This window comes from Stenella coeruleoalba (genome assembly GCF_951394435.1).
Source record: "Stenella coeruleoalba genome assembly, chromosome: 3".
In the NCBI taxonomy this organism is placed as follows: Eukaryota; Metazoa; Chordata; class Mammalia; order Artiodactyla; family Delphinidae; genus Stenella; species Stenella coeruleoalba.
In genome coordinates, this window is record NC_137148.1 from 156,683,433 (window position 1) to 156,704,878 (window position 21,446).

Sequence of the window (21,446 nt, forward strand, 5' to 3'; positions counted from 1 at the left end):
GCTCAGAACCCTCTGGGGAACAGAGCTTTGAAAACATATTTTTTGGGCTTGAGGAGGGAGGTCAAAAAGGCTGTAGATTTGTCTACAGCAAGAGGAAAGATGAAGGGAAATGGAAGTAGAGATCCTTCCATCTTGGAAAGAAGTCCTTTCTTGACCCTACATTACTTTCCAGCTACTGCCTCATTTCTCTGCTTCCCTTTATAACTAAGCTCCAAAAAGTTGCTTATATTCACTGTCTTCAATTCCTCCCTCCCTCTTTGCTCTTAGTTCCCCTCAGCTTTGGATTTCTCACCTCCAAGTCTCCCCAGCCTGCTCTTGTCAAGAATGACATTGCCTCCAGTGTTGTTAAGTCCTTTGGCTAATTCTCCATCCTCATCTTGGCCCATCAGCAGCATTTCATGCAGTTGACGCCTCCTCATCTTCACTTGTCTTCTAGGACACTACACTCTTCTGATTTCTCTCCTGCCTCACAGTTGCTCCTTCTCAGTGTCTTGCTGATTTCACTTCCTTCAGGTGTCTACTTAAATGTCACCTTTTCAGTGAAGTTTTCCCTAATGACTTTATTTAAAAGAGCATGCATTCTCCCCACACCCAACCAAACCAGCACAACTTATCCTCCTTTCCTGCTTTGTTTTCTAGCATCTGTCACCATTTGACCTCCTATGTATTTTGTCAGTCTCCCTCCACCCGCTCTGCCCCAACTAGAGTGTAAGTTCCATAGGGCTTTTTTTTGTGTGTGTGTGTGTGGTACGCGGGCTTCTCACTGTTGTGGCCTCTCCCGCTGTGGAGCACAGGCTCCAGACGCGCAGGCTCAGCGGCCATGGCTCATTGGCCCAGCCTCTCCGCGGCATGTGGGATCTTCCCGGACCCGGGCACGAACCCATGTCCCCTGCATCGGCAGGCGGACTCTCAACCACTGCGCCACCAGGGAAGCCCTCCATAGGGTTTTTTTCTGTTTTTTTTTTTTTTTTTTTTTTTTTTCTGTATCTTAGTTAGAAAAGTGCTTAACACTTACTAGGCTCTCTCCAGATATTCCTAGAATGAACAAAGGTCTATAAGAGACAGGCACCTGAATCCCAGGAGCAGATGGTGTTTGGCCTTTGGTATTGTCATAGGTATCTAATCCTCTAGGAGGCAGGGAAGGTGTACCAGATGCTTTTGGAACTTTTGGTTGCATCTGATAAGCCCACCTCTGATTTTAGCCGCAACTATGGTGGATGGCTCTGCGTATAATGTCAGTGCCTCATTTCAGGTGTCTACTGTGGGTTTCTCGGCCTTTCTGCTTCAGGGCTTTCTCCTAAGCCTCAGGAGCTCTCTCAACCCACAGACATAGCCTGGGAGTGCAGGAGAGTTAACGCCTTCTGGGGGCAACCTCCAGTAGAGGACAGAAAACAAAACACACTTTGTTGAATTTTCCTTCTACCATTTTCCTCACTCCCCCTCTCTCAGTTCATGGAATCATCTACCAGATAAACTGCACCCAAGTTCTAAGCTCAGACTCTGCTTTTATGGGGATTCAAGCTAAGGCAGTTAGTAAGAAGTAGCATTAGAAGGCAGGCCATAGGGAAAGGAATCTAGAACTAGATCACCCCGCATTCAGAAGGCTCGCTCACCACTGTTGGTGAGAAGGATGGTAGTAACCCCTAGTGTCCTAAAGCATAAGACTCTTACCTTTGGTGGATTGGAATGAGATAGAAATTGAAGGGAAAGTTTGGCTTATGTAGTAGCTTTGGCACTCGAAAGATATGGAGGCAGCTGTAATTACAAGGATTATGGAAGTGGTTAACTTTTCTAAACTGTCTTAGAAGCTTTGAAGAAAGAATGAAAGGCTCTTCTCAGCCCACTCAACTCAGGGCATGATATGAAAGCTGGAAAGTCTCCCAAGGCAACATGTAAAGAACTGCTCACTTCTGCTGCCAGGAAGCAGAGTGTGCTGAAAATAAGGCTCAAGATTTAATCAAGGGCAGTAGAGCTGCAGAGAAGACCCGGGCATCCTTAACAATTTTCCTGTACTAAAGTCAAGCGTTTTAAGGGGAAGGAATGGGACCCTAAGGCCTGGCATGGGGATGTTTGGGTGGATATACCTCAGAACCTTGAGCCCCCAGAGCCCCTGAACCCTTCTGGCCAGTAGCAGCTGCTCCTTCCCTTGATAGAGGAGAACAGCTTTATTTTTCCTGGAGACAATGCAGCGATCTCACCTGAGGTAGATGTCATAAAATGATGCTAATCCTTCTGAAGCTCCACCTCTCGTTGCCTCTAGACCAATAACTAGGATCGAGTCTCAGCATAGCCCAAGCAGTGAAGCACAGTCCCTACTCTAGAAGGAAATAGTTTGATCGTCCAAAAGGTTGCAGGACATGTCTAACCGCAGGACCTCTGGGGGAACAGACATTGGAGTGGATCTAGAGGGTGGGGGTGTATATAACACTGGGTAGGAAGTTGATCGCAATGGAACATTTCCCATAACTCAAGACTAGAGTTCTGCCAAGAGCTTGTCCTAATGTTCTACTAGATGACTCTGGAAAATTGGACACGATGGTGGTCTAGGGTCAATGAGGTGGAGACACCAGAATTGCCTTGGCTGAGTTTAAAGAAGGGTCTGAAGGCTACAGGGAAGTGAGAATATTAGAATGGGTTTATTACATGAGACCAGAAGATTCACCATTTGACTCTGTTCTCTGGGAGATGCCCAGAGGATGCCCCTTTGGCTAAAGCAGTAGGGAATATGACAGTGAGGGGGGGCATTGCATCATTGAGAAGGTGTTGATGGTTGTCCCCAGTATGCCAGGGTTGACAGCAGGAGATGCTGCTAGGGAACTGGGCTCCCTAGTGTCATTGGGGATGATGGGATTTGGGAATGGCATTTAACCATTCTGGATGGTGACATTTACAGATCAGAAGCCAGGAGGGCATTCTTATCATACTTTGCAGCAAGAGTGGAATGGCAACTTGGGGGGCCTCGCTTCTCAGAGACCTGTGGTAATGATGATAATAGGCCACAGTGTTCGTAGGGGCAAAATAAATGGGCAGCCAATGGAGGCAGAGAATAAGTGATAGAAAGGGTTGGGGAACAAGGATGAGAGACATGCCAGCAAAGACAGTCTTGCTATTAAAATGCCTTCCTTAGTATTAGGTCAGTATTTAGATACATCCTAGGAAAGGTAGGTGACGAATGCTCCAAATAGACTGAAGTTAAGTTTCCACCACTGCAGCAGAGTGGCAGGTTTGACATACAAATTGAGTTATTGAAAAGCAGTTAAAAACCATGTTTCTTGAACACCCAAGAACATGGAGCAAGATCTGTACCAGCCACAAATACCAACAAGGAGACAAGGCAGTGTGAGATGCTGATGTATGGCATGCAGAGAAATGAATGTGACAGTGACTAACCAAATTCAGACCTTTTGTGGATGTCTTAGTTCAGGCTGCTGTAACAAAACATCATAGACTGGAGGACTTATAAACAACCGAAATTAGTTCCTCACAGTTTTAGAGGGTGGAAATCTTAGGTCAGGGTGCCAGCATGGTCAAGTGAGGGCCCTCCTGCCGATGGCTAACTTCTTGTGTCCTCACATGGCAGAGAGCAGAGGTGGGAAGCCAGCTCTCTTGTGACTCTTATAAAGGCACTAATCCCATCATGAGGTCTCCACGTCATGATCTCATCTAATCCTAATCATCTTCCAAGGCCCCACCTCCTAATACCATCACATTGCAGGGTAAGGTTTTGACATATGTTATGGACACATTCAGTCCATAACAGGAGGCAAATCCCAGAACTGGAATCAGGCTCAGCAGACAGCAGGGAGACCAGGACCTCTACCTGCAGCAACAGTGCTCTGCACTGAACTCACCCCACAAGTCCAGGTGATAAATGGCAGCAGGGACAGTAACATGGGCCAGTAAAAATGGTCAGTGGTTTCACTTTTGCAAGATGAAGAGAGTTATGGGGATGGATGGTGGTGATAATTGTACAACAATATGAACTAAACAGTACACTGAAAAATGATTAAGATAGTAAATTTTATGTCATGTATATTTTACCATAATAAAAAAAAAGAAAAAAATGGTTAGTGGTGACTGTGTAGAGACTGGGGTCTAGAATAGAATATTAGCCAGAGGAGCATAAGAAGCAGCATAGGTCTTAAGAGGAAAAACAGACTGTATCTGAAAAACAGTATGTGTCCACAAAACAACCTGCTGATCCCAGGACAGAAGTGCTTTCGAAAATACATGTAGGATAAAAGGGGAGAGGAACAGGATGTGACTGCTGAGCGGGTGTAGACAATGGTCACGTGTCCAGGAGAGCCAAAGCATTGGCCTTGCGTTGGTTAGGTTGGGGCTTTGCCCTCTTGCCTTTTGTAGGGGACCCAGCTGTCTGGTGGTAGCTGATCTGGGGTATCTCCCAGAAAATCACCTGCTTCCCCTGTGTCACAGCCTCGCCCCATTTCTCTACTTTTCCTGTCCCCATCTAGCTTAGCTCTGAACAGCTTCCTGTTGTCACTTACCATTGCTCCTGCCTCACCTGCCAGTTCCAATACATGTGTGTCTCCTCCCTCATACTCCTGGGGCCACTCCTACCAGGACCGACCTCCTCACCTGGTCAGTCTGGGAGGCTGTCTGTGCATGGCCTTGCCTGCCTTTGATTCTCAGATGTGTCTAGCACAGGAACCAGATCACTCAGAAGCCTGTGCCCATGGTGTTCCGTGTGCATCTGCACATGTGTGGGATGGGATTACCACAGAAGTCCATGGCGACCAGAGAGGATGGGCAAGGACCAAAGGCCCACAGAGCCTGCTTGGTCACCAAGAACAGTGCTGACAGGGGAGGAAGGGGGCCTTGCATGGGATCCTGGGAGCAGGACTGGCCTAGGGCTGGACCAGCACCAGCTGCCTCTGGAGCACAGTTCAGGAGCTTTGGCTCCTGCCCCCTTGGGAGCCAACACCAGTGGTGTGTCTGCTGCTTTCTGTCCTCTCCTAATATATTGCACCTACAAAAGTTTAATAAAACTGTAGTATCAATATCTTCAGATACTCAGTCTGTTTTCAACTGGTCTATGTCCAACCTAGCTCTAATCAGCCAGGGCTGACATGAAGTAAGGGAAGCAGGGTCATGGGGCCTCTGTGCATTCAACAGGGTCTGGGGATGGGTTTGGACTCTTGAGATCCATGTCCTGGGGTCATACCAGTGGTCCCACAGCTCTCCAGAGAGAAAGCACAAGGCCAGTCAATGGCTTGGGGTGTGGCCTGTGTGTAGCCTAAGAAGTAAAAGGCAGGTGGGAGAGTGGAGCCTAACCCTCGAGCTGTGAGCAGACCTATAAAGAGACTTAAGAGATATATCAGCTAGTTACAATGCATGGACTTTATTTGGCTCCTGATTTTCAAGCAAACAAACTACAAACAAAACAACAAACAGGTCTTTCCTGGTGGTGCCGTGGTTAAGAATCCACCTGCCAATGCAGGGGACACGGGTTCGAGCCCTGGTCCAGGAAGATCCCACATGCCGCGGGACAACTAAGCCCGTGTGCCACAGCTACTGAAGCCCACGCTCCTAAAAGCCTGTGCTCCGAGACAAGAGAAGCCACTGCAATGAGAAGCCTGCGCACCGCAACGAAGAGTAGCCCCCGCTCACCGCAACTTAGAGAAAGCCCGTTGCACAGCAACGAAGACCCTATGCAGCCAAAAATAAATAAAATAAATAAATAAATTTAAAAAAAAGAAATTTCTGATTAGATAGATGTCCTCCAAACACAACATCCATTGTTTTTAAGTATTGTTTATTACCTCATCCATTTTTTGTAAACAATTAACTGCACATATTTAAAGTGTATAATTGGATGAGTTTTGACTTATGTATATACCCATGAAACCAACAACACAATCAAGTAATGAACATATTCATCACCCCCAAAAGTTCCTTGTGTTCCTTAGTAATTTTTCCCTCCTACCCCTGCCCCAGGACAACACTGATCTACTTTTTGTCATTATAGATTAGTTTTAATTTTTTAGAAATTTATGCAAATGGAATTATTCAGTATGTACTAAAAAACAAAAACAAAACCCTAGTTTCTTTTGCTCTGCATTATTACTTTGAGATTCATCTATGTTGTTGTATACGTCATTTCCATTGTATGGAAACACCACAATTTGTTTATCTACTTGCCTTTTGGTAGAAATTTGGCTTGTTCCTAGTTTTGGGCTATTATAAATAAAGCTGCTATGAACATTTGTGTATAAGCCTTTGTGTGGATGTGTGTTTTCATTTCTCTTGGATATGCTAATTCTGTGTTTACATTTTTGACAAAGTCAGGTTATTTTCCAAAGCAGTCATTTTACATTCCCACCAGTAGTGTATGAGTTCCAATTTCTCCACATTCTCATCAATACTTGTTATTTTCTGTGTTTTTTTTTATACCCACCCTAGTGGAAGAAATCTCAAAAATTACCATCCATACCCCTCTCACGCTATGCTTACTAAGACTGCAGAGAAATCAATTCAACTAACTCTATATTGATTAAATTAAAAAAAAATTGTGCACACATTTACTTGTTTCCAGAGAAAAAACCATGAAACAAGGTATATACAGATATGTCTAGCTACACCTCTACCCTGATCATTCCTCCCCATCTAGGTAAATGTTTATATTAAATTTTTTTTAATTAAATTTTTTTTTTTTTTTTTGTGGTATGCGGGCCTCTCACCGCTGTGGCCTCTCCAGTGGCAGAGCACAGGCTCCGGATGCACAGGCTCAGCGGCCGTGGCCCACGGCCCAGCCGCTCCACGGCATGTGGGATCTTTCCGGACTGGGGCACCAGCCCGTGTCCCCTGCATCGGCAGGCGGACCCTCAACCACTGCACCACCAGGGAAGCCCTATATTAAATTTTTAAATTTAAATTGTTTCTACTGAAAAATATAAAGCACATATATTTGCATTTCAGGGCCAGTTGCATTGACAAGGCCAGTCAATGGCTTGGGGTGCGGCCTGTGTGTAGCCTAAGAGGTTACTGTGTGCAGTAACCTTTCTTGGTTACTGCAGCATACAGTAAAACCTGTAAACCCTTTTGTATGGTCAGGCCACTCAAGATGGCTGTTCTCTTGCTCTCTGTACATTCCCTTCTCGACCAGTCCCTGCTTCACATACATCCTACTCACATGACTATCCAATCCTCTTAATCATAGGGCTTAATTAGTAACCTCCTAGTGCTTGCCCCTTGCCCCATCCACTGGTTTCTCTGGTAACTGATGAGCCAACCTAACGTCAACTCCCCCTTGTAAATGGTATCCTCCTCCCCCCTACCCAGGAGTGAAGATTGCTGCCCTGTCTTGCCTGCCATCTGCCACCCACAGTGGGGTGCCACTCCAGGACTCTGCTTCAGACTTGTAAGATTCCCTATCCAATAAATTGTTGATGTCTCTGGGCTCTTTCTTTAGTCTCACAGCTGGGCAATTACAAGACTTGGAGTCCTGTGGGTTACAGTCCAACACCCTTACTTTCTTCACTGAGTGACATATCCTGCAGGTCGCACCTCAGCAGGACATAGAGATACTCCTTATTCCTTTTTATAGTTGCAATGTATCCCACTGGGTGAGTGTAGCACAATCTATTTCACTATGTATTCAATGTTTGGATTGTTTCTTGTCCCTTTTAAAATTGTGATGAAATACATGTAAAATTTATCATCTTAACCAATTTTAAGTGTACAATTCAGTGGCATGAAGTACATTCACCTTCCTGTGCAACCGTAACCACCATCCATTCCCAGAACTCTTTTCATCTTGCAAAACTGAAATTCTGTACCCATTAGATGACTTTCCATTTCTCCCTCCCCTTCTACTTTCTGTTTCTATGAATTTGACTAAGTACCTCATATATAGTATTTGTCCTTTCGTGACTGGCTGATTTCACGCAGCACGATACCCTCAAGATTCATCTATGTTGTAGCATGCGTAAGAATTTCCTTGCTTTTTAAGGTTGAATAATATTCCATTGTATGGCTGCATGACATTTTGTTTATCCATTCATCTGTCAGTGGATATGTGGGTTGCTTCCACCTTTCGGCTATTGTGAATAATGCTGCTATGAACATGGGTGTGCAAATATCTCTTTGAAACTCTGCTTCTAATTCTTTAGGGTGCACATCCAGTGGAACTGCTGGATCATAGGTAATCCCATGCTAAATTTTTAAAGGAACCACCATACTGTTTTCCTCAGTGGTTGTATGATTTTACATGCCCACCAACACTGTACAAGGGCTCCAATTTCTCCACATCCTCACCAATACTTCCTATTTTCTGTTTTTGCTTTAATAGTCATTATCCTAATGGGTGTGAGGCGATCTCTCATTGTGGTTTTGTATTTCCTGTAATTAGCTAATGTAATTAATATTGCAATGAAGAGTCTAGTGCCATGAAAATCCTTGTGCATAAGCTGGGTGCTCAATCTTGCTCATAATAACAGAAATACAAAATGAAAGTGTACTAAGATGTCATTTCTCACCTGTCAGATCAGAAAAAACCCAAGTTTTTCCAACATATTTCGTTGGCAAGGCTGTGGGGAAGCTGGCACTCACATGAATTGTTGGGGAAAATGCAAAAATGGTACAACCTGCTGGGTATGAATATTTGACATGTAGTAAGATTGCATGTGCCTTTACCCTTTAGCCAGGCAATCCCACTTCCTGGAATCTATTCCAAACTCACACACCAACTTCCCCCTAGTATAAAGGGCCCTGAGATGAAGAGCTTGGTAGTTATTGTGAGTGGTTCCCTTAGGGTCTTCTTGCTTCCTTTAGGTCCCTTTCTCAGGTGGGGTTCTGAGCGCATGTGCACCTCTTCAGACTTTCTTACCCTCGCTCACCTTTATTCCAGCCCCCACTGGGAAAACTTCCTGGGCAGGCTTTACACAGGTACAACCGGACAGAAGCTCCCTTTAGACCTGTGCTGGAAGAGGGGGTTAGGAGCCAATGGATAAATTCCTTTTCTCCTTCCCAGCAGGATGGTTTGGAGACATTTCATGATGTGCCCCAGAATGTCCTGGGGGACTGAGTGCAGAGACCAGTTTGGTAATGAGGGGTTATTTTGGTGCTCTCTCCTCTACTGCTCACATTCCTTACCTGCTAAATCAATACCCCGTAGGCTCTGCTTTCAGGGGCACCCAGGCCAAGTCAGATACAGAACATACACTCTATCAAAATGATACAAGCTTATAAATGTGTCAAACAGTATGTTTAGTATTTAAGGAGCAGGGGTCCTTATTCTAACCCAGAGCAATTCCACAATAGTAACCAGGGATAATAGTTTCCAACCACTTTCAATGCACTAACAGGGAAAGGACTTCCCTGGGCTGAATCAAGTCCCCAGGCCCAGCATAGCTTCAGGCTTCGGGTGGGAGTGTGGGGATGGGGCACCCCCTGCTGGTTACATGGAGACTGGAGTGGCTTCTGCCTCCTAGAGGGGCGGCACCTTTCTGGCTCTGGATAGGGCTCTGGATTGGTTTGCACGTTGCTGCTTCTGAAACTTCTTTGAGATTCTGGGCGACTCCTCTTCCTGGGGTCCACCAGATTCCTGAGACTTCTCCCTCATAGCAGTCCTGGAGTGTAGTCGCACCTTCTTCACAGGAGCTCGCAACTCCTCAAGTGTTCCTTTTGGCCAGGTGGCCTTGGCTCTCCCACTGCTTGGAGTGGAGGAAGGGGCACAGGCTTTGGATGTGTCCTGGAGTCTAGTTCCACTCCGCCCACTCACTGGATCTCTGACTATGCACATCTCTGAGCCTGTTTCTTGGAGACTTGGGATTGTTGAGAGGCCCCAGTGAGACAGAGATGGTGAAGTACCCAGCAATGAGGTCTGGCCCTAAAATAGTCATTGAACCCAACGGCCTGAACTTTCATAACCTCCCTCTAGTCTTTCCCAACCCTGGCCCCCCAAGTTTGTGACTAGCCCTCAAACATTGGTTCCTCTGCTCAACTGGGAATGCCCAACCCACTCCCTGTCATACCACTCCAAGTGACTTTGCATAGCCCTTGGGCCTGACTGTGGGCTCCACTTTTCTTTTATAGTAGCCCAGGGTCATAGAGAAGTCTTACTTTTCTCAGACTCATGTGACTCAGAAGTAACTCAACACTAAAATAATGATTTATCAAATTCTAGGCCAAAACACTAGAGTCTTATCAGTTGAGAGACTTAGCCCTGAATGGGGAAAACCCAGTGGGGAGGGTACGTAAAGTGAGAAACACAAGGGCTTTAGTGTAATGTGGCTGTTATTGACAAGGCCATGCTCTCTGGGGATGCTGCCCTGTCTCCTGACTGATGGATTGATTGGGACAGGGTATTCACTGAGGTGAATGGTTCAAAGGCTAAATGAAACTTAGCAATGCCACCAAGCACATGCTCTGTTTTTACTGCAAGAGGCATTTCCTCTTCCATGGGTGTTTGTAAACACAGACACCCCACCTAGGGTGGTCATACTAATTGTTCACTGATACTTCTGGTTCTTCTCTTTCCAGGCTCATAAGATTTAATTCCTGGTGTCAACTGGGAAAAAAAAAACCCACCATACAAAAACAGTGAGTTTCAGTTTTATTTAGGGACCCTTACTGAGGACTATAGCCTGGGAGATAGCCTCTCAGACAGCTCTGAGGAACTTCTCAGAAGAGGTAGGGGAGGAACTAGTATGTATATGAAATTTTTGACTGGGAAATATAGTCATGCATACATCTTTTTAAAAAAAACTTATTTGGCTGCACCAGGTCTTAGTTGTGGCATGCGGGGTATTTAGTTGCATCATGTGGGCTCTTAGCTGTGGCATTTGAACTCTTAGTTGCGGCATGCATGTGGGATCTAGTTCCTTGACCAGGGATTGAACCCGGGCCCCCTGCGTTGGGAGTGGGGGAGTCTTAACCACTGGACAAACAGGGAAGTTCTCAAGTTAAAAATTTTAGTGCTTTTCTATGTATGGGAAGATGCAAGAATCCGGGATCACTGAAATTCTTCCTTAGATATGCATCTTAACTGTCTAGGAGCCATATATCCAAGACACAGAATTCTTCACCCTATTTTTCTCCATACTGAATTCTCCTCAGTGCACACTGTTGGTGGGCGACTGCAGTGGGTTGTGACTTAACTCTTTTTTTTTATAAGTGGATGTTGGGCAAGACTCTTCGTTCTTTTATGTTTACATTGGCTTCCAGAGGAAAGGTTTGTCCATGTGACTTATTTGGTTAATGAACTGTTGGTAGAAGTATATGTGTCATTTCTGGGCAGAAGCCTCTAAGGGCCAGAGTGGTGGTTCTGGATGGTGGAGGCTCCCTCAGCCTAAGTCCTTGAAAGAGGCAAAATGGAGCAGAACCCCTGATCTAAGATGGACATGTAGTATGACCAATGAGAAATCAACTTTTTTGTGTTGAACCACTGATATTTTGGGTTGTTATTGCAGGATAACCTAGCACATCTTGACTAATGCATTCTAAATCCTTTCTGAAACAAAACAGTACAAACTAGAAAGCCAGCAGACTATTTCCCTTGAGACTGTGAGCCCTGAGAATACAGAATTCATTCTTGAACAATGGACGGCAGGTCAAAGTATCCTCAAATCCAAGCACATCTTTTTCTGAGCCCCATTCCTACTAAAGAGAAACTGAGCAAACTTGCTCTTTAATGGTGACAGTCTCTCTGGATTTAATTTAGTCTTTGGGGTAATTCCTCAGTCTTTCAATTTTTCTTCTTTTCCCCCTTCTCATTCTGTAGCAGACACTGGGTTGCCTGCATTATCTCTATTCCCTGCTTCTTTGCCTACAGAATTGTGACGGTTTGGGTTCCACCCTTGGAGAAGGTGCCCCTTATCCTGGTTCAGGGATAAATCCTGACTTGTCTAAGCCAATTATGGCAGAGCCATCTTCCTGCCCTTGGTTGGTTGGCGCTGAGAATGTGACCAAGTTCTGACTATGGAGAGAGACAGGGGAGGTATCTGCCTTGGGGCTTGTTTTTTTTGTTTTTTGCGGTATGCGGGCCTCTCACTGCCGTGGCCTCTCCCGTTGCGGAGCACAGGCTCCGGACGCGCAGGTTCATTGGCCATGGCTCACGGGCCCAGCCGCTCCGCGGCACGTGGGATCCTCCCGGACCGGGGCACGAACCCGTGTCCCCTGCATTGGCAGGCGGACTCCCAACCACTGTGCCACTAGGGAAGCCCGGGGCTTGTTTTTAAAAAGAGACACAGGTTAAGAAACTGATTTTGTTATCCAAATATTCTCCCAAAGAAAAATCCAGGCTCAGATGATTTCACTGGTCAATTTTATTAAAGTAGAAATAAACACCAATCTCATACAAACACTTGCAGAAAACAGAGTAGTGAGGAACACTGAAGAAACTCTTTTTCTGAGGCCATCATTACCTAGGACAGAAACCTATGAAGTCATTACAAAAAGAAAATTGCAGACCAATAGCCCTCATGAATACAGACTTAAATATCCTTATAAAATATTAGCAAATCAAATACAACATTATATAAAAATATAACACATTATGACCAAGTAGGATTTATCCCAGGGATGCAAGGTTGTTTTAATATTTGAAAATCAGTCAGTGCATGCTTCTCTCACTCTGCATCCTTGCCAGCCCTGGAGATTACAGATCTATAAGCTCTTATTCAAAATCCTCACATATGCTTCAGAATGCAGAATTTTTTGGATTTTAGAAAATTCTATGACACTCCCAGCAGACTCTGAATCAGTATCTCCTAATCAAACTCATTAATTAATGGTTTTGTAGCAGAATATAAGAAATATTCTCACCAAGCAAGATGAGTCAATGCTGCAAAGAGCCTCATATTAGCTCAGGTTAAGTCTTGCTGCTAAATGAACTGGCCTCAAACTTACCATCTTTCTGGTTTCCAGGACTTTATGAATTTTGGATTGGGGATAAGGGATTGTGGACACAAATCGTTCTTTAATTTTAGCCAATCCTGCTGCTGCTTTACTTTGCATTTCTCTGACCACTTGTTAGGTTGAACCCCTATTCATAAGCTTTAGACCATTTACGTATCCTGTTTTCTTATTGGTCTGTTAGAAATTGTAGGTACTTTTGACTTAGGGCTTTTGAATTTTTGTCTTTCACATATTTTATAAATATTTTCTCAGCTTATCATTTGTTTATATATTTTATCTTCTACTAGGAAAACTAAAAATTTGCGTGCAGTCAAATGTATGTTTTTTTGTGTTTTTTTTGGCTTTTTGGTTTCCAGACTTAGGGAGGATTTTCCACCCCAAAGTATTATAAATATGCTTGTTTTTTTCTTCTGCTATCTGGTTTTATATTGAAATATTTAGTATGAAATCTTTAACACATCAGAAAAGTATTTTGGTGTTTTGTGTTATTTCAGAGCAAGGTTTCTAAACCACGGCACTACTGACATTTGGAGTCAGGTAATTATTTGGTTGGGGGACTATCCTGTGCATTGTAGGATGCTTAGCAGCATCTCTGGCCTCTACTCACTACATGCAATAGCAGCCCCCAGTTGTGACAACCAATATGTCACCAGACATTGCCAAATGTCTGTTGGGGGTAAAATCCCCCCTAGTTGAGAAAGACTGGGTTGGAGTCCAGCTTGTGTTTCTTTTCCCCATAATCATGGCCAATAATGTCAGCACCAGTCATCAAATTAATCACCTCTTTTTCCATCCAACATATATCTGCAGCTATTTCTGAATTCTTGTCCTTTTCTTGGCCAGTTCCACTCCACTACCATTCTTCTATTCACAGTATTCTGGGATCTACTCAGGCATTTGTTCTTCCAACTGAACTTTAAAATCATTTAAACCAGCTCTAATTGCACAGTATAGCTAGACTCTCTTAACACAGTCTTAAGAAGTAGTGGGCATCCTTGTCTTGATCTGGATTTTAGTGGAAACGACTTTGATATTTCCATTTAGTTTGCTTTATACTTTTGGGTTTTGATAAATAGTATTTTCATATTTAAGTATTTTACTTCTATTCCTTTTTAACTTATGATTTTATTAGGGATAGAGATCTATCCATCAATTCTATCTAGTGAGTGTTTATGGATTTTGGTAATCATATGATTTTTCTTCTTAATTTGCAAGAAAATGAACGATCCTTTTTATTTCCTGGACTAAACCCTGTATTAGTTTCCTGATATTGCTATAAAAAATTACCACAAATTTAGTGGCTTAAATCAACACACATTTATTATATTAGGTTCTAAGAAGTGTAGGCTGGTATTGCATTTGCCCTCAATCTTCTCTGCATTTCTAGTCTTGCTTCCACCCTTTCTGCTCAACCTAAACTGCTCTTGCTAAAGGCACCAGAGACCTAAATTCTGGGGCCTCCATTCCTCTATCTTCTGAGTCCTCTCACCATAATTTGATGCTGTTGACCACACTGTTTCACCTGAAACCCTGTCCTTTTTTTTCCTTTGTTACCCTAATGATTCCCAGGTTTGCCCATCTTTCTGGCCACTCCTTTTCAGCCTCCTTTGCTGTTTTCTCCCATTCATTCACTCATTCTTTCATTGTTACAAACTCCCAATCTGTAATGTGTGTGATACCTTGTGTTGGAATCTCTAAGAGCCTCTTCTCAAAGGTCAGCCCCTTTATTCATTCCTAAGGTTTTAAATATCATCTGTATCCTGTGACATCCAGATTTTACATCCGGCTTAGATTACTCTTTTTAGCTTTAAACTCATAAAACGCGAGCTGCTTATATGACATCTCCACTTGGATATCTTGGAGGCATTTCAAATTTAACATGTTTAAAATGGATCTACTGACATGCCCCTTCCTTTCTGCCTGCCTGCAGCTCTCCCCATCTTCACTCACTCCAGTGCACTGACCTTCACATGTCCTTCTGCCTCCTCTCCCTAATCCATCTCTCATCCAACACTTAACTTGTTCATGCCTACTACATGCCAGGCACTCCATCCAGTGTTAGCAATATAACCAACATTCTAGTGTGAGGAACAGGCAATAAAAAGTAATTACATAGGGTTTCCCTGGTGGCGCAGTGGTTTGGGAGTCCGCCTGCCGGTGCAGGGGACGCGGGTTCGTGCCCTGGTCCGGGAGGATCCCGCGTGCCGCGGAGCGGCTGGGCCCGTGAGCCATGGCCGCTGAGCCTGCGCGTCTGGAGCCTGTGCTCCGCAACGGGAGAGGCCACAACAGTGACAGGCCCGCGTACCGCAAAAAAAAAAAAAAAAAGTAATTAAATAAATAAATAAGATAATCACAGAGTGCAGAAACACTGTGAAGGAAATGAATAGAGGAATTTGATAGAGAAAGACCTGAAGAAGGAGCTAGTGAGGATGAGCATTTGGGGAGAGAGCTCCAGGCAGAGAAGACACCATCTGCAAAGGCCTACAGGTGGAAAAGAGCAGAAAGGAGGTCAGTGTGGCTGGGGAGTAAAAAAGGGGGTGGAAAAGTAATGAGGTGCTGGAGAGGTACACAGCATCACATCATGCAGGACCCTGAAGACCACAGCAAAGAAAGGACTTAACTTGAAGTGCAGTGAGAGCCACTGAGGATTTAAAGCAGGGGAGTTACATGATATGATTTGCAGTTTTGAAAGATGACTCTGGATAATGGTTATGGGGTTTCTTTATGGGGTGATGAAAATGTTCTAAACTTAGAATGTGATGGTTGGACAACTCTGTGAATATACTAAAAAAAAATTGTATGGTATGTGAATTATATCTCAGAAAAGCTGTTGGCAGGAAAAAAAATCATTCTGACTGTGGTGAGGGTGACCAGACAAATGCCAAGAGTATAGCCAGGGAGATCAACTGCATTCATCAGATGACAGAGGGATGAAGGAACCTGGGGCAGAGTGCTGCCCATGGGTACAAGGCAGGGTGTGGTGAATGTCATATGGGGTGGGGGGAGGAAGGAGGATTCCTTATGAAACTATTCCCAGCACAGAAGCAAGAATAATCTTTGAAGGATATAAATTGGATCGTGCCACTGTGCACCTTGACCCTTCAGTGGTTTCCTTCTGCAGGTAGAAGCAACCCCTCCCTGCCCATTTGGCCTTGGGGCTGCCACTCCTGCCTTGGAGTCTCCCAGCCTCAAAGCCTCCCCTCTGCCAAATCACTCTCTTCTAACCAGGCCCTATCACCTGTCAAATCCCAGTTTAAGTGCCACCTTCCAGAAACTTTCTCAAAACCACAGTGAGATACTGTTTCACACTTTTTAGGACATCTACTGTCAAAAAACAAAAACAAAGCCAGAAAATAGCAAGTGTTGGTGAGGATGAGGAAAGACTTGGAAGCTGGGTGAATTGCTGGGAGGTATGTAAAATAGTTAAGGTACATATCTAGGAATGGAATTGCTAAATCATATGGTAATTCTATGTTTAACTTTTTAAAGAACTGCCAAAATGTTTTCCATACAGGCTGAAACAATGGGAAGCAGGAAATCAAACATAGTTGCACACCAAAGTTCAAAGCAGCACTATTTACAATAGCTAAAAGGTGGAACCAACCCATTAATGAATTAATGGATAAGCAAAATGTATTATATACATACAACAGAACGTTATTCAGCTTTAAAAGGAAGGAAACTGAGGACATGGATAGACCTTGAAAACATTATGTTACGTTAAATAAACCATACACAAAAGGACAATTATTGTATGATTCCACTTATATCAGGTACTAGAATAGGCAAATTCCTAGAGACAGATAGTAGAATAGAGGTTACCAGGGTCTGCGGGAGCAGGGTTGGGGAGTTAAGTGTTTAAATGGTACAGAGTTTCAGTTGGAGAAGATGAAAAAGTTCTAGAGATGGAGAGTGGAAATATTTGCGCAACACTGTAAATGTACTTAATACCACTGAACTGTACACTTAAAAATGGTTAAAATGGGGCTTCCCTGGTGGCGCAGTGGTTAAGAATCTGCCTGCCAATGCAGGGGACACGGATTCGATCCCTGCTCCGGGAAGATCCCATATGCCGTGGAGTAACTAAGCCCGCGTGCCACAACTACTGAACCCGCATGCCACAACTAACTGAGGCCCACGTGCCTAGAGCCCATGCTCCTCAACAAGAAAAGCCACTGCAATGAGAAGCCGGCGCACCTCAACAAAGAGTAGCCCCCGCTCGACGCAACTAGAGAAAGCTCACGCGCAGCAACGAAGATCCAACAGATCCAAAATTAAATAAATAAAACATTTTAAAAGGTAAGTAATGACACTAGTCATCAATACATTTTGAACACATGGCCGAAGGATTCAACCACAGTGAGTGTCCCAGCTGAAGCTTTGGAAAATCAGGGCCAATACCCTGAAGGTTCAAAACCAATGGTTGTCACATTCTGCCTAAAGGAGATGCGCTGAGAGAACGGAAGAGGTTAGGATCCCCTTTCCAGGTCACCCCAGCAGCTGACCTCACTCCATCAGGACCGCCAGCCCCTCCCCTCAGCGGCGATGCTGGGCTGGCTGTGGGGACGCCTTTGTTTTTCTATCTCACTTAGGAAAAGTACGTATCAGAATTCACACTGAGCAGTTTAAATGGTTTCGGAGCCCTCACCAGGCGTCGGAGGAGCTCTTATTCAAGACAACCATAATTATGCAGCTGAAAGGGCCGAGCCATGTTGCACCGGGTTGGGATGGGCTTGGGACTCTGTACCCAGGTTCTAACCACTGAGCCACCGTCGCTATGCTTCCAGTCTCCAGCTTCAAAGTGGGGTCCCCCGGTCCTCAGCACGATCTGGAGGCAGCTGATGCCGTGGTGCTAGAAGGATGGGAGGAAACTCACATTCAAATGTTCTCAATCCTTACTACTCAGAAAATTTTAAAGTTTTATAGCTACAAGTAATGTGTTCAGCATTAAAACAATTTAAAATACAGAAGAGAGTGAGTTCCCTGGCAGTACAGGGCTTAAGAACCCACACTTCCACTGCAGGGCACAGGGGCCCAATCCCTGGATGGGGAACTAAGATCCCGCGAGTGGTGTGTGGCCAAAAAAAAAAAAAGAAAGAAAGAAAGAAAGAAAAAGAAGAAAGAGAAAATACAAAGAAGAAAAAAAAATTTTTTTATATATGTATAAAATTATATATATATCTTTTCCATATATGTATAATTTTTCTTTATGCATGTGTGTAATTATATTTCCAGGAAGTTGAGCCATACTGTATTATTGCTTCATAATAATGCATAATAATTATTGTTTCATTGTTTTTTTTTACTCAACGAATATTGTAAACATCTTTCCAAAAATATAATTCTAGTCACCATTTAAAAAAACTGCAAAGTATTGCATTATATAGGTCAGTTTTTCTCAACTTTTTTTTCCTATGACTGTCACCCAAAGGAACCTTTTTAGACAATTTTTTCCCTAATTCTCCCCCATGTGAAATGTTAATAGCATAGGTATACTGTATATCTTTTTAGGTACCGTGGCCAAAAACCATTGTAATAGCCTAGATGTATTCACTCTTCTCCCCACAGTCAAGAACCAATTTTGCCCCCTTGGGAGGCTATATTGACCCCAGTGACAATGCATGATAAAGTTGTACTATAATTTATTCAATACACCATTAGACATTTAAGTTGCTTTTAAAATTTACCTATTTCACGCTGTGATGAACATTCTTACAAATTTAAATCTGTGCAAAAGTAGATGTGGAATGTATGGGTCCAAGGTAATGCGTATTTTTAAGATCTTGAATATACATTGCCAGTAGCCCTCTAGTGTACCGATTTACAATGGGCATGGCACTTCCCTGCATTCTTTCCAGCTCTATCATGACTCTTTTTAGTGGTCATTACTTTTTTGTGTCAGAGCCACGTGGCTTGTTGGATCTTTGTTCCCTAGTTGTGGTGTGCAGGCTTAGCTGCCCCGTGGCTTGGGGGATCTTAGTTCCCTGACCAGGGATCAAACCCTCATCCCCTGCATTGGAAGGTGGATTCTTTACCACTGGACCGCCAGGGATGTCCCGAGGTCATCAATTTTAAGACACACCATGTTTTATGTACCACTTATAAAAAAATTTCGCCAATTAAACTAGGATGCGCCACTGGTTCTTAAGGCACATCCCTATTTTGAGAGGTTAAACTGAAAAAAATGTGCTTTAGAATTGGTGAAAAAGATAATGAATAAATGTGCTTCATCTCTGTATAGGAAAGGGCTTGCTAAGCTTAAAGACAAACTCAAAGTATCCAGGGCTTTGACTTCACCAAAATGAAAAACCTCTGTATGTCTAAACATTAAAAACAACAACAATTAAAAGGTAATCAAACAGAAAAATATTTGGGGCAATTATGGCCAAGGTAATAGTCTTAATAAAGACCAAAAGAGCACTGGAGAAAGAAGCTGAACTGACAATTTATATGAGGGAATCAGCATTAATTGTATATAATTTATTCTATTTTACTAATAATCAAACATGCAAATTAGAGATACGGTTTTTCTCAGTATTAAATTAGCAAAGATTAGAGGAAAGGAAAATTTCAATGCCAGCAAAACAAAGGGATACGGAACCCTCACCTGCTGCTGAAGAGTGCTGTCAAGTGCGATAACCTTTTACTATAAGTAGCCCTAAAAATATTCAGATTCTTTCATTGAATAATTTTACTCCTAGAAATCTATCCTGAGGAAATGATCTAATATTCTATGATGATTATACATTACATCTACTTATTATGGAAGAAAATCCTAGAAAACTTTAGGAAAAATAAACATCTTAGGGATTTCCCTGGAGGTCCGGTGGTTAGGACTCCGCACTTTCACTGCTGAGGGCACGGGTTCGATCCCTGGTCAGGGAACTAAGATCCCGCAAGCCAGGCTGCCAAAAAACAAACAAACAAATCTTAGAAGTGTAGCCGTGTTGTTAAAGGGCGAAAACATGATATACTGTGTATCTTTTTAGGTTTTTTTTGGCCACGCAGCTTGCGGGATCTTAGTTCCAGGACCAGGGATTCAACCCAGGCCACGGCAGTGAAAGCGCTAAGTCCTTTCACAAGGGAATTCCCGAAAACATGACTTTATAATGCACTACCAGGGGGGATCAAGGTTTTTCCCTCATCTAATCAGAAACTAGTGTTCTTAGGTCATTTTTTTTTTGCCCTCGCCCTGCAGTTTCCAGAATCCTAGTTCCCTGAACAGGGATGGAACCCAGGCCCTCGGTCCAGTCCCAACCACTGGACCGCCAGGCAACGCCCTTCGTAGGTCATTTAATTAGACCAGAGCTCTTAAATGCTGTAACCTATTAAGAAACCTTGAGAGATATCTTTGTGATGTCCTGGAGAGATAGCACCCAAGAGCAAAAACTGTTTTTGCTTTTGAATCACTCAGAGATAGACCTTCAATCTGGAAGACTTGGGAATCCCACATCTTGGTGACTTCAGCCAAAATGCCCTCTATTTCCTCTAGCTCTTTTTGCAATTGAGGGCAAGGAGCATCATTCACCATGATTGTCCCGTCTGAGTCCCCTTCATACCCAGCAACAGAGTTTTCCTTTTCAAACAGGTCCTATTGCGCCCTGCTGAAGACCTGCCAAAGCCTTCTCGTGTGCTTGGAGTTATCACCCTTGCCAAGGCCTAAATGGCCTTTCAGGATCGGGCCTCACCTACCTGTGGGACCTTATCTTGGATCATCTTCTCCCTGTTCCATTGATGTCCTCTCCAGTTTTCTCAAACCTGTTAAAACCGGATACGACTTCCAGACCATTGTAGGGACGAAAACGTGCTTTACTTGCATCTTCCCATGGTGGCACTCAGAGAGGCCTTCGCTGTGGTACCCCTGTGTTTATTGCATGTGTCCACCAGGCCGAGGTGGGGAGGACAGCCGGCATCAGACAAGGGGAGGACTGGAAGGCTACGGGAATGGTCCCAGTTTCCGCAGTGCTGCCGGAAATCACGAACATCACTAGTCTCGGGCCATATGCGCACATGGGGTGACCCTGGAATCTTGCCGAACTGAAGGCCTCCACCTGGAGAATGGACATAACGGTATCTACTTAACTTTGGGAGAATTAAGGGGGAACCTGCTCGGGAGAGTGAAGTCCGGCGTGCACCGGCGGCTTACCCTACGCTCACGAGGCGCGACGAGACGCGCATCCGGCGCCCCCCTCTCGTGCGAGCGCCCAGCCGGCCGACCCCGGGGCGAGGCAGCTGGGGTCGCAGGGTGGGAGTTCGTTAGGGCAAAAGCGGGGTACGGGACTGGGGTCCGGGCCCCAGGCCCAACGGCGGCAGGTAGGGGGTTAGTGGCGGCACGAAAGACTTGGACATGCTCCCGGCGCCGCGGGGGTGGCTTCGGGTGCAGGAAGTATGCAGTCCCGCAGCCCCCAGTTTGTCACGGGATGGCTCTAAGGGAGAAAAGGAGTATAGGCGGCGGGAGGGAGGGGAGCACTTGTACTTTCAGGTCTGCTAGGACTGCGGATAATAGGCTAGGGACACCTCCTCACAACCCAGAGCCTGGTACTGTTCCCGTAAGGAACTAACTGCCGCCA